Below are 18,958 nucleotides of genomic sequence, written 5' to 3'. Positions count from 1 at the left end.
CCCTTTTAAAAAAATCACAAACTTCTGTGATTCATAAAAAACTTTTTCCCTGTTGCATCATAACAGTGCTTGGATATAAACACTTAAACCCTCAGGGAAGCAATAAGTAATTTCTTATGTTGCTGCAGTACCCGGTACAAATTTTTGTCAGAAATGAAACAATGATCCTAGCAGATTATTGGTCAATTCAAATTGCCGGAATGGTCTTCTCCTGGCTACAGTATCTGCCACTGACAATTAAATGAAGAATACTAGAAGTCCTCATCTTTGCACCAGTTGAGGCAGAAAAAAAGAAAAGATCTTTAAGTGGGCAGTAATCTTATTCTAACAGTTACTGTTGCAGAGATCCTGTGATTAAATTTCCGCAGATGGAGATGAATTTTTTTACCCTTCAAGCCTCAAGATTGTTGTAATTGAAGAACGGATAACAATGTTACATGCAAATCTTTGTTTAAACAGACTCTAGGAACACCGAGAGACACAAATATCTGTATAAAAAAAGGAATGACACTTAAAAAAATGTAGACTGTTGAAAAAAAAAAAATGCTGGCTGTCCCAGGAAATCTAAATGATGGTTTGGCTCTCTTCATATTCCACATGAAGCATATACATCTAAGACATTTCAGTCTCTACCACAAGACATGTGCACCATCGCTAGGCTTGTCTTCACTTGTGCATTATTTAGGATGATATCTTATTGAAATTATCAATCCATTTCTTTTTTCTGTTTACAGGCTAATATATATACAAATGAACTATGAGAATAATAGATTCTCGAACTCTCCAGGTGCACTAACAAGTACTTTAGATCCTACCAAACATTTTTCTTTGTAAAAAATAAAAATAAAAATTTCTCAAAACTTTGTTTGTTTGTTTTCGTACCAACTTTTGGTCATTTGGTGTGAAAATATTGATTTCAGGAAATTTAGTTCAATGTTCAAATAATGTTTTGGTATTTTCTATATTTTGGTGTAATTTAGGCTAATTATTAACTCTTCATTTTCTTGCAAAGCAGCACGTCAGCTCCAAAACCTGTTTAGAAATGAAAGGCTATAAATCACATCTTTTGCCTATATGCTGCTTATCTCTTTGCCCAGAATATACAAGTTAACCACACAACGAGCATGTCATGTCACCCAAAATTAAACACCAAATTTGAGCTGAATTTGCTTTTAGTTTTGGTTGCTTTCAAACCCTGTTTTTCAACAACTAGATTATTCATTGAAAAAAATGCACTGTGTAGACTGTTACTCTAATGTAATAGGATGTGAAATTCAGCCTGGGTGAAACAATGTATTTCCTTTTTCCTTGTCCTCTTTTCGCTGGTAAGTCTTGCTCCAGAGTATCCCGGGAATGTTGCTGCGGGACATCTTTAGCCTTTTGTCAGCTGAATGATAATTTTTTCCTATCTCTCTGAGCCTTGAGTTCCATGCATCCCTCCTCCTCCCCCATGCCCTGGATTGAAACTCTGAGCTTCCTGTGAGGTCTCTGCAACAACCCCAAGGGCCTCTTCTGCCACCATATGTATGTAATCACAAACTGAAAACTTCTCTTCTTCTTAAAACACAGGGCTGCCATGTGACATAACTATCTACAGATATCAGCCTTGCACTGAAAAGAGTTCATATGCATCCCTCTGCTCAGTTTCCTAATTGTCCTTTTGTGCTTTCTTTTTTCTTTTTGCTGGAGTTTTCTTTTTTCTTTTTGCGTTTTTTGGGGGTTGTTTTTTTTTTGTTGTTGTTGTTACACACATTGGTATTAACCTAATGAAGGATCAACATTAAGTAAATCAGGCAAAGGTTCCACCTCAGGAATTTAACAGCACACCAGACCTTCTCCACATTAAGAAACACACACCAATGCATAACCAAAATCAGTTTAACTTCCCAATCAGAAAGCAGGGGAACCTACGCTGGTGGGCAGAATCTAAATTATTTTAAGTCTATCTTATTCACACTCACCTAAAATTGTATGAATGTATTTGCAGTGCAAGAACCTAAGAGCTCTAAGAGCTCTGAATTGTAAGCAGCACTGTCTTACACGGACCAAGGACCTGTGGTTGTCTGCAAGGAACTTCTGGAGCCTTGCATCCTATTGCAAGGATGTTTTTTGTTGCTTATGGTGCAGATCCACAGCGGCTAACAGTCTGATGTTGGAAAGTGGCCAGAAAAAATAAAACTAAACTGGTAATAATTTAAGCTACAAAAAAATATTGGAATAAAAACTGTGATGGTTCATTTGCTTCAAGAAAAACTAAAACATGCTTCAATGAGGGTGGAGCCCCATAGGAGTGTCTCTCCTACCTGGGGTGGGACCCCCATTGTGCATCTCTGTGAGTGAGACATGCCAAAATAAACACCATCTTTATAGGAAACAGAAGCAATTTTGTTTTCACACAGTAGTTAAAATCAACTGTCCCAAATGAACTGAGAGGATGAAACTAATTTAGAGTCTGGGCAAACAAATGCACATTTTTAACTTCCAAAAGGACCTGGGTTTTGTTTTGTCTTTTCTTCATTAAGATATCTTAAGATATTATTATTAATAATTATAGTAATAATAATATTAATAATCTTTACCAGAATTTTTGCCATTGAATGAAGTAACAGCAGCATGCTTCCGATTTTTAAATGTAAGTCGACGTAATGCAGCCGATCTAGGTAAAGCTATGACACGTTCATTCCAATAAACCCAGAATAAATTCTTTAAAAGTCTAATCTACAGAACAGGAACTCCTAATTTAAACCAATGCTAAAAACATTGTATCAAGTATTCCACAAATCTAGGAAGATTTCAGGATTTCATCTTGGAAAAAAAAAAAAAGAATGTAGTTGTGAGGGCAACGCTGTCCCCAGAAAATGGAGATTGCCTTTGTTAGAGACCTCTGACAAGTCACGATGAGCCGAACTTCAAATTACCTCAGCTTCCATTTCTTCTTTATTCAGGTTCTTGTAACCTGGAGTAAGACGGTGGTGGAGGTTTTTGTTTGTGTGTTTGTTTGTTTGTTTGTTGCCCCTACAAAATGTGTGCCTCTCAATTAAGATCTAATATGAAGCTCACATCTTTAAACATGCTCAACACTCCCACTGTGACTCCTACTAAGAAAAAATTTCACTCAAAGTGGGCAAAATAATGACTTCCCTGTCAACCGTAGTGCAATTTGTGTTGCAAATATAACCTTAGAGTATATATATACTTTCATCCTTTCCACAAGATGATTTCATTAAGCATTTGGGTGTTTCTTTTTTACTGTTTCAAGTGCTAGACATGGATTTTTTGTGGTTTAACCCCCTCCCTCCTCCTCCCCAACCCAAGGGAAAAGCAACTTTGCATATGTTTTTCCTCTTCTTTATATTTATGTCAACATTTTCCTTTAACAACTTTGAAAACATAGGCTCTTTTTGGAGTTGTTTCCATCAGTATAGCTGTGTGATGAAATGATTCATGAGCACTGATAACTAACCAGATTCATATGTATAGATATTGCTTCCCGTTAATAACAGTCATTTAGTGATGGAATTATTCAGGGAAGGCAAATGAAATCCAGGGGCAAATTTCAGTTTTGAGTAAGTTGACTTAATTATCAAACCAGGTGACAATTTCTTCCTTTAGCCGCCTAGTTGTTTGGTGTACAAATAGGATTGTTTTCTTTTCCTCAGGAGGATTTGTTTGGTCAGTGGATGTTGCTTCCAGTCATGTGACAAGAAATTTGACTTTCTAGTTTAAAAGTCTAGGTTCCCTGTAAATTTCAAACCAAGGGAAAAGACCAAATTTTTGCCAAGCCACACAGAAAATTCAGTTTCCTCTATGATATACCAAGTGAAAGGACTTAATTACTCTGCCCTGGGTTTGCAGCACTGGCATAAAAAAATAATAGTGCTGGTAATAGTACTGCTAATTCAAAATATTGTGGGCAACAGGTACCTCCTGTTAAAAAGATGTTCCCAGTTAAAGAGGACTTTAATGTGAACTGTCAATATTTGAAAATGGAATTTGCTTTTCATATAATTTGATTCAGTCCTCTGAAGGAGCACATTCCCACTTGAAGAGCATTAACTCTAAGTTTGTTGTCACTAAACTAATCTTTCCTTATCTTCTATTTAACAGAAGGAATTCCTCTCCCAGTTGGAACTGCCAGGTTTTTCTTAGAAATCCTCCTTGCAGAGGAGGTTCTGAAAGCCTAAATTCCACAGAGTGTTTTGTCTTGCTAATGACCTCAGAGCACAATTGGATGCCCAACTGTGCATCTTTGTACTTTGGCTGGTTTGGGACTGATTTGTCCACAGGAGGAAAGTAGACAGCTACAATTGTGTCTGAGGGAATCCCCCCTCAGAGCACGCTGGGGACATGAGCACTGCTGCTCTAGCAGACCCTGTTTTCTCTGCAAAAGGCAATAGCTAAAGAAGGGGGTTAACAATGGGATGAAAGGTTTTCTCTGAAGTCATTAAACTGTGAGGAAATGGTGAGAGTCATGAATTGTTACATAAAAGGAATTAATGAGCATGAGGTGGGAGGTAAAAGTATTAATGGGTTGCTGACACCTAAGTTATAAAGCAGTCAAGACCCTGGATTGGCAAAGAGTGTCTGCATTTTCATAGCAGATTTATATTTTGATGATCAGACAGTTGCATTTCAGTGTTTTCAAGTATTTCATATCAGTTTTAACCAACCATACAATGGTAATTGTTCCTACCTGGTAAGCCTGTGTAAATGTAAACCAATGTAATCACACTATACAGTGTTCATGTATTTGTCTGTAAAGTCTGTCCCTATTGATTTCCTCAGGAAAGAAAGGTCACAGGAGCACCATGAGCCAGAAAGGCCCTTGTATTGGGATTAGGGGTACAAAGCAAAAGCTTCAGCGAGTCTGGTGGGACAGCTACTGAGGGAAGAGAGGGAGCACAAGTAAATAAGGGTGATACTATCGACTTAAAATGCAACACTGGAGAATAATGTGTATCAATAACACCCACCTAACCTTAAGTCATCCAAGAAACTTGTAGTTTATCTTCTCAGAAACCTGAAGATAGAGGGAACAAGCTTGCTCCACAGCTGTGGGGAACCCCTGTCCTGCCACAACTCCTTGCTGTGAAGATAAAATTCAAAACCGGCAAAAGCTTCTGAAACATGTTATTTTGAAGGGCAAGTACTGCTCAGTGTAGGAGACTGGACCCTGTCCTGGATGGGTTATTTGGGGGAGGCAGCAGGGGGAATTCTGAACTGGTAGGGCTGTTTGTTCTCCTCACTTTCAGGGAAAGCACTGGAGTGACGCCTCTCGGGTACTGAGCAGGTACTAGCAGAACTCAGTATTTCCTTTCTTTTCCCTGGCCACCATTTAAAATCTGATCTCCAAACTCAGGGCCTGACTACAATGATTTTTAAACTTCCTTGATACTTTGAAAACCAGCAGCAAAATCCCCAGGCTGTGTATAATCTCCCACTAAGCAGATGCAGAAATGCCTACCTTTTGACAGTACCAGTTGGGAGACACCACAGGCACTGGTGATTTTACTGCTACTTGCTAATTTGTTACTGTCAAGTATCAGTGCTGGAATAAACTCATTTTCACTGAAGACTCCACTTAGCTGCAGGCTAACAAAGCTGTTGAATACAGAGCATATTTATTATTGCGACTTGAAATAAGATTAGTGGAGCAGGACATTAGGTTTAATTTCTTCCAGGTGGCATAAAGCCTTGTTTTTTGGTTGTTTGGGGTTTTTTTGTTGTTCTTCTTCTTTTTTTTTTCTCCTCTCTAATTTAAGAAGAGTTTGTGGTTTAGGAATTAAAGACCTAATTAAGCTGCATGTCAAAAACAACAAAATACCAACACAAGTGATTCCTTCTGACAAAACAGCCTTTCAGATCGGGCTTCAGCCTCATCTAAGCATCAAATGGCAGGTCTTCTGAGGAGCAGCTTGTCTTAAAAACGGTGCAGCACTGACAACTCTAGCCCTCCAACATAGCGCCAGTCTGCTTTTCTACGCACTATTTGATTACTAGTATGTATAGCCAACAAAAATCACAGCGAGAAACTTGCAACCATTTTCACTGGTGGGTAAACTGTAACACATTGTGTACAAGAGGTGCAATCAGGCAGGGATTTTAAAAATACAGTGTGCAATGCCTGGAAAATAGTTGGGGCATCTGCTTGCATAGAGCAGGATGATTAAGAAGTTCTGTGCAGTATTTTTGTCTGTCTTAAGAAACTTGTCAGTGGAAATGGGGAAAAAAAGTTGTTTTTCTACCCTAGGTCTCTGAAGGACCTTTCATGTCGATTATCTTCCTAAATGCCTAGAGCAAATACTGGATAATCCATGAGGTAGACAATCAGAACAGCCATGAGCTAGGTATAAGGGATAGAGACAGGTGTGATTAGTCTGAACACGTACTATGAACTATTACAAATATAATCTTCCCCCCGAATCATACAAAATGTCTCACAAAACAGGGACCATACCGGAAGCACACCAAAAGGATTTATGTATAAGTGGAACTGGAAGGAGAAAGAATGAATTGGTGATATATGATTGGGCCTGGGAATGTGTTCTGTCACTTGTGTGTGCCAGCATAGTCAACAAGGGAATGTAGGAAGTGTGATCCAAGGCACTTTCTCCAGGGACATGTGGCTGGAGATACGGGATAACTGTAGAGCTACATTGTAGAGAGCACTGAGTGTGAGATCTCATTCCACCACTTCACACAAGTCAGGTGGAGGACCACAGGTTATGGCAGGCAAGTGGTGCAATAAATTCTTAGCCTCAAGCTTTTGCATGACAATGATTCTTGTTCTTTCGTTTGAACGGGGCTTCAGATATTTGTCTTCAGAACATACAAAATATTCCTTTCTCAGTGTGTAAAATCAGTAAAGCTTTTAACTGATTATTATCTTGCGCATCTTGACTCTCAATGGGCTGTAGAGATACTAGTATCTAAAAAACAGATAATGGATTTCATAGGTTTTGAAAATTTTTATTGCTATTTTCTATAAATTGATGTAACAGATGACCCAAAAACCATTTTCAGTTTCTAGTGAAATGAATCCTTTAACTTTTATCTTGTCCTAAAGAAGCCTACCAACTCATTTCAGCAAGGCATTTGTCTCCTCTTAAAAATAGCTAATTTCTACGATTTTCTGTTTCTTTAATATATATCTATTTTAATATCCGTATTCATTATTTTAATATTTCTACTTAATTTTTCTAAGGTATCAGTGCATATAGTAGAAGTTTTTTTTCTCTCTTCCTTAATGACAGATGTTAAGAGATGGATTGTTCAGTTTCTTCAGACCAATTAGCATTCATTATTTACCTTCCTAAAGGAGCTCTATGATCTAAAAATAAAGATGTTTTTCTTCATTTACCAGAGCATGGGACCAAATCTTATATTTGTTGCTTAAAAACTTCCAGTTTACTTGCTGTGAGGAATGGTAGGGTGGAAAGAAAATAAAAGATGGAGGAAAATGATAAATTAGAGCAAATATCCTGAAGCGCATTAAATAAAACACTTTTAAAACTAAAGAATATTAGTCAGTAAAATACTTGAAGTTCATTTTGATGGAATACAGATTTTTCCTCTATAAAACTTCATATACAAAACCGGCAAATTTATTTAAGAATACCCTCTCAAATAGGACTTGTGTGACAGAGACATTGACTGACAATTAGTGGTACTGAAATACAGTTGAATGATAACTCCTGTACTGGGTATGCAGTATATAGGTAGGGTAAATTGGGACTCACAATTGTTACAAAATTTGGATTACGAATAGTGATAGAATACATTTTCTTACAGAAAGAAGGACCATAGAATGGAATAAATCTGGATATGAATCCCAAGTCATAGTGAAACAGTAAATGGCTTGCTATCACATTCCACAGCAAAGTTATTAGGTGTTTGAGGTTGAAGGATGTCACAGAAATAATTATATCTAATCAAATAGCCCTTGTGGTGACTTGTGCAGTAGACTATTAAAATATTCTATCAAAATAAGGTTTACAGAAACATTCTCTTCACACCTCAAGCAATTGCTAATTCCAGAAGACAAAATATGGTGGTTTTGATTTGACCCTTAGTAATATACAAAAGTTGGTTCAAATGTAAATTAACTTACTACATGTTTGGAAAACAGAATATAAGTTAATTCAAGATCTTTTAAAGAATGATGATACTAAAATTAGGCAGAAGGTATTAATCTGTTTTATTGCATCTAAATTAGGATCAACTGCATCATCTGAGATACAGGATAGTGTAAGAATTCACCTTCATTTGAGTCCCTAAGTGCAATAAGAAAGTTCTTCCTATGCAGTAAGATACCCAGCATTCAGCCTTGCAACATGCTGAGCTTTCTTAACAGGGCTTCCTAAGTAGGATTTGTATTCTCCTTACGTCCTTTGAGTACTAAGTGGGAGTAGGGAGAGTTGTGGTTTTATTAATGAAATAATTAATTTATCTCAATATTGGATCTTTGTTCCTTTTTTACATTTCATTCCAATGATTCGATTCTCCTCACAGGTTAAGGTATGACTGTATTTTTCTCTTCCTGCCTTTTTTTAATCCCTTGAATATTTCCCTTCTTATTCATCAAGCAGTGATGACTGTTTAAAACTGGTGCTTTTTTGTTGTTGTTATCATTTTCAAGCTCTGCAACACTGACCTCCTCTGAGTTGATTTTTTTATCAGTCAGTAGGAAAAAATTTGAAAAGCCTAGTTCCCAGGGAAAAAGAAAACCATCTGGGGTTTAACACCTACTCTTTCCTTCAGAAATATGCCCCTCTATTTTTGATTACAGGATATTCAGAACTGGTACATAACACAGTCAAGTCAAGGTATGACACTGCTATAACAACTAATTTGTTCAGTGCTAGATTTTAAATCATGCTTCAGTTTCATTCTACTCTGTTTGCCTCACCTCTTACCTTAATTTCTATTACTGTTTTTTCCCCTTTTTTCACCAGAAAACTGATAACTTGGTTTCTGTAGGACTCCTTGGTGTCTTCATTGTAAAGGTGAATTTCAGGAAGCTGCTTCTTCCATTTTCTCTCCCCTCCAATCTTTTTTTTAAAAGCTTCTTCAGTTTCCCTTACTCCCAAGGGACAAGAACTGGGAAATGCTGGATGGAATGCTGACCTGAGGATACACCTCCATGCATACATGCATTTGTTGTTACGACATTAGTTCCATGATAAAGAAATGTTTTGTCTGCCATAATTAATTTCTTAGATAAAGCGAAGCAGGAGTTTTCTACTCTCTTGTGATATCAGCAAATTAATTTTCTAAGAAATGCAAGTATCTTAAAAGAAACACTCTAGGAGTCCTTTTCTTTGTTGGAAACTCAATTTGGTGCCAGCTTTGCTGTTTCCTGACACCCCTTACACCAATGGCTTCTTGCAGATCTTCAGCTGGCATCTTCGAAACTCAGGAATTCTTTTGCACACTTCTGTGGAATACGGCTTACATGTGGGCAATGTAATTTGAAGTGTGCTTATTTCATTGCTTTGGCCATTGTTCAAGTGTTCCAGTTCAAGTGCACTAGAAGTGCTTTATCAAATTTCTTCTGTTTGAAGCCTAATAGAACTTAAGTGGATATGATCCCTCAGTGCCTGATGCTGATAGGAAATTTACTCTCTCTTAAAATAACTTTGATTCTTACCAAGGAGACAACTATAGCCATTCTTGAGACAAGAGGTTAGGAACTGTGTTGAATGAGAATACAGAGTATTTTCCTCATAGGTCCTTTGAGTTTTGTCTTGGTGGCTCCATAAATATATGTCTATGAGTATTTATATATGTATGCACATATATATGTGTGTATATATATTTGTGGAACTGCTATATGTGTATATATATTCTACATATAGTTTATATGTAGGCAAAATAACTACTTATTCTTCTGTGCTTGCCACAATGATACACTTGAAGTCAATACTGTGCACATGAAGTCCACAACTTCCAACAAGTGTAGTTAAAATGCGATAAAATCAGAATATAATGGCATTGGATTTGGCCACTTAGTCTGTCTTTCTTCTGAAAATCCTGCACACCTGAATGCTAGCCTAAAGATAGGAAAGGGAGAAAACACCCATTTGTGGCATTATCTCTTGTCTTTATGCCAGAGCCCTGGTGATGAGAAAGGTCTGAAAGGATGGCTGTTTTCTGCTGCCACATTTTTTTGTAAATCAGCATGAAAGTCATGCTGTTTCCTCTGCAATGTCAGCCAACTCAAGGCAGCGTAGAAAAAAGCAGTAAGCAGGGAAGCCTGGGGCAGAAATTTCTGTAGTCAAGCTATTATGGAGGTCTAAACAGGCAGTGGGAAGGAGGACAGTGGAGGGAGGACAGAGGGATGAAATGTCAGAAGTGCTGCCTCTGCCTGAGCCCTTTGGCTACCACCATTGACAGAACCACCAACAGGATGATGAATATGTGATGGGAAAAATCCTTTCTCCTCCTTCACAGGGAGAACCACGCTTTTTTAAAAAAGTTAGGTGATGGGTGGGAGACTCCATAAATGACGCATTTTCCCTCTTCTTTGCAGGATCTATGTGGAAGTTATACAGGAGTAGTTTGGTTTTCTCTCATGTTTTGGCAGTGTTTGTATAAAAAATGCATCAGAAACAAGCACTGGCTACTGTTTATTTACTGACCTACATAATCTCATTTCATGAAACAGCTTTTTTGAACAATCCATTTCATAAAATACATGTTGTGGTTTGGGGTTTTTTTGGGGTTTTTTTGTTTGTTTGTTTGTTTGTTTTGTTTTGTTTTTGTTTTTTTTTAATATGCCTCTGTCCTTATCCTGAAATTAAAGCTCTACCATTAGGACTTTGTACAGAACAAACAGGCATCTTTACCTCTCCCCACAACAATTTATGCAATCAGAGTTTTTCGTATAGCCACCTCTAAGCAATTCAAAGTCATAGGACAAGCCCCCACAGCCTTGAATGTACTCTGTCTTGTGAGAGCTTTAACTGGAAAACTCTTTTATTTACTCTCTGGATTTTGAATCTTTTGCATTCATTTTCTTAAGCCTTCCCCTATCGAAGCCTGTTCTTCCAGGACAAATGATCATTTTTCCACTACCTTTCTCTTTACCCTCTTTTCACATCTTGCCTTCCTTCATTAGTTCTTTTGGAGTGGAAGAAAAAGCACTGTTTCTTGTGTATTGCAGAAGCCCCAGGCACAGTCAGACTCCACATAAGAAAGGAACAAGGCTGCGATATGCGATATTCAATTTGGTGCTGCATAGAATCATAAAATCATAGAATCATTTAGGTTGGAAAGGACCATTTTGATCATCAACACCAACCGTTAACCTAACACTGCCAAGTCCACCACTAAACCTTGTTCCTAAGTGCCACGTCTATACCTCTTTTAAATACCTCCAGGGGTGGCGACCCAACCACTTCCCTGGGCAGCGTGTTCCAATGCTTGACAACCCTCTCAGTGCAGAAATTTTTTCTAATACCCAATCTAAACCTCCCCTGGGGCAACCTGGGGCTATTTCCTCTTGTCTGATTGTTCGTTACTTGCTAGAAGAGACTGACTCCCACCTCGCTACACCCTCCTTTCAGGTAGTTGTAGAGAATGATAAGGTCTGCCCTCAGCCTCCTTTTCTCCAGACTAAATCTATGTACAATTCTACATGGACTCCTGGAATTTCCCAGAGGCATGAGAGCGGAATCAAATATTCTTCACAAAGTAACCCAGTGTGAGATGTGAAAAGCCACTTGTGAAACAAGGCATGTCTTACAAAAGTATATTCTGGGGTGGGTTTTTTTTGGTAAAAACAAGCATTAAGCTAGGCCCCAGCAGGGTTGTATTGAGTCTTCTGTCCTCTTTTGTTTTTAAACTGAGATGAGTTAAATGTATTTTGTTTAAGATAACAGAAATGCCTACTGTTATTGTACATACATTGTTACCTTATCCGACAGGAAAGTGAATACTAAAATCCCATCCCTTACATGGGATATGTCAACCTGTTGGTAATTGTTACTAGATGAATGAGCTATGTAATATCATCAATTATTAAATACCTCTCCCAATGGAGTATACCAGTGGGGAAGATGCTGCTTGCATTTAGTCACACTGGTTGCAGTGGAGCTCTTGCGTGTGTCTTCTTCACTGAAGGCTTGCTTCATGTCCTTGCATCAAAAAATCCCTGGGCTAACTTCACAGAATTTGGTCTTAAGGTTACTGGTCTTCATCCCCAGTGCAGAAAATCTCCCCTAAGAACAAGCAGAAATTTCAAATTGCAACACAGCTCGCGTATTCTCAAACACTAAAAGTGGGGCTTTGATGTTCATCTTTTTAAAAGCTCTCAGAAGTATTTTTTCTTCATTATCACGTCAGCTGGGTGAACTTTATATTTGACTTTCAGAAAAACGTTCAAGCAGATGAAGAGTCTAGCTTCCCTATTGCTGTTATTTTAAACAGATTATCTTCTGTCACTATTTTTATTTACAATACTTCATTGGTTAGGTATTCCTAGTAAATAAGATTCAAGAGGGAGTGAACCAAATTTCAAGCTCCTTTCTGCAATTCTACCACACTTTCTTGCCCTTGCTAGATATATGTACACCTATGTTCCAGCACAGTGGCAGGAAATAGTGTGTTTCATGCAAGCGCCTGGTGTTACTCATTCTGATTCGCCTCACAGTGCAGAAAGCCTGCTCCGGGAAGAAGCAGAAATTTCAAACAGCGATGAGGGCCCACATATTCTCAGCCACAATCTGATCAGCTGGAGGTGAGAACAGCCAGTTTCGTGCTGAGAAACAAAATCTTTCAGATTATCTCATACATGATTTCATTTGGGGAAATGAAGGTAGAGGGGAGAGTTGAGATGATAGGAGAGTGTCTTAGTTTTACAACTTTTGTGAAACTTTATCTTGAATACCCTGCCATTAGTCTTAAACCAGAAACAATTTCTAAAGAAGCAGTAATCCTGGAGGAAGTTGCAAACTGATCTTCTGTTTTAGGCTATACCAAAATGTCTCAAACATGTCTCAAACAGCAAACAGGTTTTCTAGAGCCATGAAAACAGGCAACTGCATGCTATGTGAGACATGACAGTTTAAGGGATTAAATAAGCTAAAAGTGTTGAGAACTTAATGAAAGTATAAGAAATTCTCCTTTCTCTTAACTGTTTTCAGTTTCTGTCTCTAGACTCCACAGGGTCATCCACCCATTCACTCACCGTTTTCCTGTTTTTCCTCCATGGACAGAGTTTATTAACATGTTGCATATGCGAGGAAGTGCGGTTTATCACACCTGGCCATAAAAAAAGGACTGCCGCAATGGAGGGCTCCAGCTGTGTGAAAGGAAGGGCCTAGAGGGATCATGAACTCATGACAGCTAACCAAGTAGGAAAAAAGACTGGGTTTTAATACTCAGGAATTCTTTCTTGTACAAAACCTCCTTATATACTTCAGTGCTTCACAAATAAGTAGTCAAGACCTTCATCTAAAAAAACGACTACATGTTGAATCAGGAATAGTTTGCAAAAAGGAAATAATAGCTTAGTGAATGGAGTGTAGGCCTGCCACTTACGTGACAGGGCTTGCCATTGACGAAATACCTACTAATTTTTGTGCTTAGCATGGAGTGTGGTGCCTATGTCAGCATGTCACTAAGCACAAGCAGTAGCGTACGTACACTGTAATGTTAGCAAGCTACTCCACCTTCTTGTGCCTCACCTATAGACCAAGATAAGGACATTTTACTTCTTTCTCAAATGTTGGGAAATCTAATGAGTTATAAATAAAAATTAATGTAAAGGATCAGTAGAGCTACTAATATTTTTTCGTACTTAACTCATTTACTTCTGAGATCGTTCAGTGAGGACAGTGATAGGGGAAAGATTGTAGAAAGCTCTGCAAGTGGTTTAGTATGCTTTGATAATTGATCATAGGTTTTTCTGGTGGGCTTCATGGAGATGTAGTTTAAAATAACAACAAAGTGCATCGGCAATGAAAGTACACTGATGTCTTTTGGACTTGGGTGCTGTTTTCTTAATTCAATACTTTTACTTCATTTTCAGTGGACATATTTGGTATATTTAAAATTATGAAGTCCCAGGTCTATCCTAATATTCAAGTGCCCCTTCAAGCCAAAATGGCAATAAAAATAGCAGAGATGTTTATGTGAAAAATTTGTATTCTTCTCTATGGTTGACGTTTTTTGCAAGGAATTTGGAAACAAAATGACAATTTTTCATGTGAATCGAGACTTTTATTTCTCCCTTACATTTTTAGTTTGCTTTGTTAAATGTTTTTCTATTGCCCTTTGACTTATGTTTTTTGCTCTTGTAATGGTTCAAATAAGGAAAAAGTTATGAAAATAAAAAAAAAATACTTGGGTGAAATAAAAACAAAGAAACAGTAAAAAGAGAAACTAACATTCTCCCCCTCCCAGCTGTGATGCTATTTAAAATTAACATGTTATTTGACAGAATTGTTTGGCTACTGCCATACAATGACCAGCATTTTGAATTTGCTTCCCTTCATTGGAATTTTTGATTATTGTTTTATTTTTATTGTGAGAGAGCCAACATACATATCTCATAGAATCATAGAATCATAGAATGGTTTGGGTTGGAAGGGAGCTTTAAAGATCATCTAGTCCAATACCCCCTGCCATCGTCAGGGAATCTTTCACTAGAACACGTTACTCAAAGTCCTGTCCAACCTGACCTTGAACACTGCCAATGACGATGCATCCACAACTTTTCTGGGCAACCTAGTCCAGTGTCTCACCACCCTAATCAGAAGAAAATGTCTTCATTATATCCAATCTAAATCTACTCTTTTGGTTTAGAACCATTGCCCCTTCTCCATTGCCCTGGTAAAAAGTCTCCATCTTTCTTATAAACCCCCTTCAAGTGATGAAAGACTGCACTAAGATCTCCCTGAAGCCTTCTCTTCTCCAGGCTGAACAACTTCAAGTCTCTCAGCCTTTCTTCATAGGAGAGGTGCTCCAGCCTTCTGACCATTTTCATGGCTTTCTTTTGGACCTGCTCCAACAGGTCCTTGTCTTTCTCATACTGGGGACCCCAGAGCTGGATACAGTACTCCATATGGTGTCTCACGAAAACAGAGTAGCAGGGAAGAACCACCTCCCTTGACCTCTTTGCAACACTTCTTTTTATGCAGCCCAGGATACAATTGGCTTTCTGGGCTGCAAGTGTACATTGCTGGCTTATACCCAATTTTTCATCCACCAGTATCCACAAGTCCTTCTCTGCAGGGCTGCTCTCAATCCATTCATCCCCCAGTTTTTACTGATATTGGAGATTGCCCTGACCCAGGTGCACGACTTGCACTTGGCCTTGTTTAACTTCATGAGGTTCACACAGGCCATTCCTCAAGCCCATCAAGGTGCCCCTGGATGGCATCCTTCCCTTAAGCGAATCAACTGCACCATGCAGCTTGATGTTATCCATAAACTTGCTGAGGGTGCACTTGATCCCACTATCTATGTCATTAATGCAGATATTAAACAGTATTTGTCCCAGTACAGACCCTTGCGGGACACCTCTTGTTACTGGCTTCCACTTGGACATGGAACCATTGACTGGAACTCTTTGGACATGCCATCCAACCAATTCCTTATCCTTCTAATAGTCCCTCAATCAAATACTTATCTCTCCAATTTAGAAGCAAGATTGTTGTGGGGAGACAATATCAAAGGCCTAAAAGAAGTCCAAATAAATTATGTCAGTAGCTCTTCCCTTGTCCAGTCATTCCATCATAGAAGATCTGTAGCTTATTGTTCCAATACGACTTACATTTTTACAGTGGTGTTCATGATCAATGATTTTTACAAGCAGCATCTAGTGACTCATTAGAACAAGTAGACAATGTGTTATTTTACATGTTTCACAGAAAGAAAACAGGCCAAAGGACAAAAACAAGACCTGTTCTTGGTAGAATTTGGTTATCTGTAGGATGAATTATTTCCTTCTTAGTATTTCTTATTCACCTTCTATTCTGACAGCCTGAGACCCTTGTACCTGGACTGCAATATGACCCTGTGCCTTTTTCATTCATTCCAAAAGTGATCTTTCTCAATCATCATCTGTGGGCAATTGCTGGAGGCAGGCCTCTTTCACATTTTTTCGCCCTCTCCTATTCATTTCACACATCCTCTGAGACACAAGCTTAGTTTATCAGTTTTAGTGCCTTTGCCCTTGCTTTCACAATCTTGAAAGCTGAAGGCCTCACCCACGTTCTCAGATCCAGTCTCCTTTTGCTTTCTTCATTATACGCTCCCATAACTTGCCACTGGCTCTTCTGAATAGTGGCTGAATAAAGTGGCAAGACCACAGCGTACAGAAGTGCAGCAGATTGTACTGCTCGGTTATTTGAAAATGAGCTGCATGGTCATTTTGCAGTAGTTCAAACTGATGTAAATACTTCTAGAAGGAACCATATCTTATATGGTAACAGAGTTATGGGAGATAGCTGTATTTGGGCTCAGTGCCCAGCACTGTTGTTCTCAGAGTAAACATTTTACTTTTCTCTGCTTCCAGTCCACAACCAAAATAGGAGAGCCTTGTCTAAAATTAACTAAAGAAGCTCTTTCATCTCAAGAACATTTAGATTTGGTATTTCAAGTAAATGCTTTAAAAAGAGTAATTTTCTTTTACAGCAGCAGTCTCTTGGAATGTCTGGGCTGGATGCCCTTGGCCAGATCCACATGAGGTCTTCATAAGTGGGAAATGATCTTTATCTCCATTTATCCTTCTTTTTTTTTCCCCTCTAATTTTAAAATACATTGGCTGGAGAATTGCATTTCAAACTATGTGACATGTCTTCTTGAGGGTTTGTGTGTCTATTAATAGGTAGGACTTGAACATGTGCTCCCACATTATGCCTTGTGGTGGGGACAGAACTGAAAGGACATAAAGCAGAAAAATGAAAATTTCAGCATCAGTTCATTTCAGGTTCTAATATGTACTTTTCAAAACCTGTTTCCAAATGACAACAAGTTCTGTTTCCTTAGAAAACCACAGAGTGTCTTTCCATAAGGACTTCAGAAAGACAATCTCTGTAAACTCAACTGTACTTGCTTTTCAAAATTCATTTCCTTGAGAAAGGAAAAACTGCAATGCTTACTTAAAATACTTGGTGGCCTGACTCTTGTACCAGTGAAGGCAATAGTTAGCACTGCCTTGATTCCTATGGAAGAGGGATCAGGTTCCTAGATAGCTACATAAATATTTACCAGGCTGGGAGGAGACTGGTAACACCCTCCAAAATAAAGGTTGCAATATAGTCTTCATTTATAACTTCCTGTTCTCACATGTTAATAACTTCCTCATGCATTAGTTTTTTTGGCAATTCTCCATGTTTGGTTTCTGCCTGGAGGTGATGTGTGTATTTGGAACAAACTCATACCACACTTTTGACTAGGCAAACAGCCAAAATGGCTGAGATTTGTTGCTTGGTCTAGAGGTAACCGTCCTTGAGGACTAGCACCTTCTCCTGAATGGGGAAAAAATTAGAATTGCCAAAGCTATTAAGTGATTCCAAGATCAATTTTGAGCCAGTGTTGGACCTTTTGGAAGTGATTTAATGATGTCACATCACATTATTAATGCTGTTTCATGTCTGAAGAAAGCAGTCCATTTAGAGTCTTGGCTAAATCGTCTTAGGGGTCAAGAAATGAATGGGTAATTCATTCGTAGTTTTCTTATTCTTTCAAGTCAGTGGAGGAAGGAGAGTGGAAGAAAGCAAAGATGGCTTCTAGAATACCTTCTCTCCTTTACTTACATAAAATAATGTACATTTCCTTTTGCATTTGGAGTGTTAGCCAAAGAGAAACTCTTCCTTCAAGTATTGAATAGTGTGTTTAAAACAACACAGATCAACCAACTAAAATCTGTTGAGTACTTTGAAAAGCTAGGAGGCTTTCTGTCCAATCTTGAAAGGTTCTGAGTTTCTTAAGCAGAAATAAATGAAGTCAAAGGTACTTGTCTCTCCTTTGTTCACTACAGACAGTTCACTACAGACAGTAGGTAGAATATGTTAATTCCCCTTTCCCTATTCCTTTTTTCTCACAATAGGAATCCTGTCTTAAAAAAAATCCCGCCCCGTGGGGTTTTTCTTTGACATTTCAGAAGCACACTATCATATCTCTGTATACGATAACAATTCTGAACTGGAATGCATGGTATTTCCTTGCTCCTGTAGAGGAATCGAGACAGGATATTGAATCAGGCATTCTGAATCTGCAAATCTCTCTTTTTCCTTATCCATGTGGTCCGGTGTCTCCTATACATGCAGTGTCTTGAATATTGCTTGACATAGAGACTGTGGTAGGAGAGTATGGGAAGACTGGTATTTTTTTGATGTTTTTTTCTTTCCAATTTCTAACCCATCAATAAATAGAACAACCTTAGTCAGGAAAAATCATGTTTGTAATTTGCAGCCATGGCACATAACTCTGGGTGATGGGAGAGCCAGGTGCATCTGCACAGGTATGAGATCTTTCCAAAATGGCAGGGGATCCATCAGCTGTAGTCCAAAAGCTGTGTGATCCTGCTATCTGAATGCTATGTCAGAGCAAACTTAGCTTGCCATTCAGCATGGCTTATTAGCTTGGAATCATTAGTGTGCCAACAAGGGTATGCAACTTCTATTTTCTTCAGAGACTAAGCAGACGTCAGGCCGTAGCATACCCCACAGACATATCCTGAATGTGCCCAGTGAGGCAATCACTGAATTTATTTTCTCAGTTCAGCACCAGGGAGGTTTTCAACCCATAACTGAAGGCCTCCACAATGAGCCTTTATCTAGCAAAATTGTGCTAGTGTCCCTGATGAGGTTGCATGAGAGAGGGTCTGATATGTTGTTAACCCAGCCTCTCTTCCAGGAGACCTAGTGTTGGGTGGGCAACATAAAAAAGTTGACTGGAGACAGCCACTCAACTAATTTATTTGAATTTCTCTGGACTTTGCCTGACC

At 38.5% G+C, this 18,958-nt stretch overlaps 1 protein-coding gene across 1 annotated transcript in view; it reads left to right on the top strand.

The window, feature by feature from the left end:
• Positions 1-18,958, top strand: part of LOC128906368 (uncharacterized) — a 49,983-nt gene that overhangs the window by 25,450 nt on the left and 5,575 nt on the right.

The sequence above is a fragment of the Rissa tridactyla genome, chromosome 2 (assembly GCF_028500815.1).
Source record: "Rissa tridactyla isolate bRisTri1 chromosome 2, bRisTri1.patW.cur.20221130, whole genome shotgun sequence".
NCBI classification, from domain to species: Eukaryota; Metazoa; Chordata; class Aves; order Charadriiformes; family Laridae; genus Rissa; species Rissa tridactyla.
This window is presented reverse-complemented; position numbering and strand designations above follow the sequence as displayed.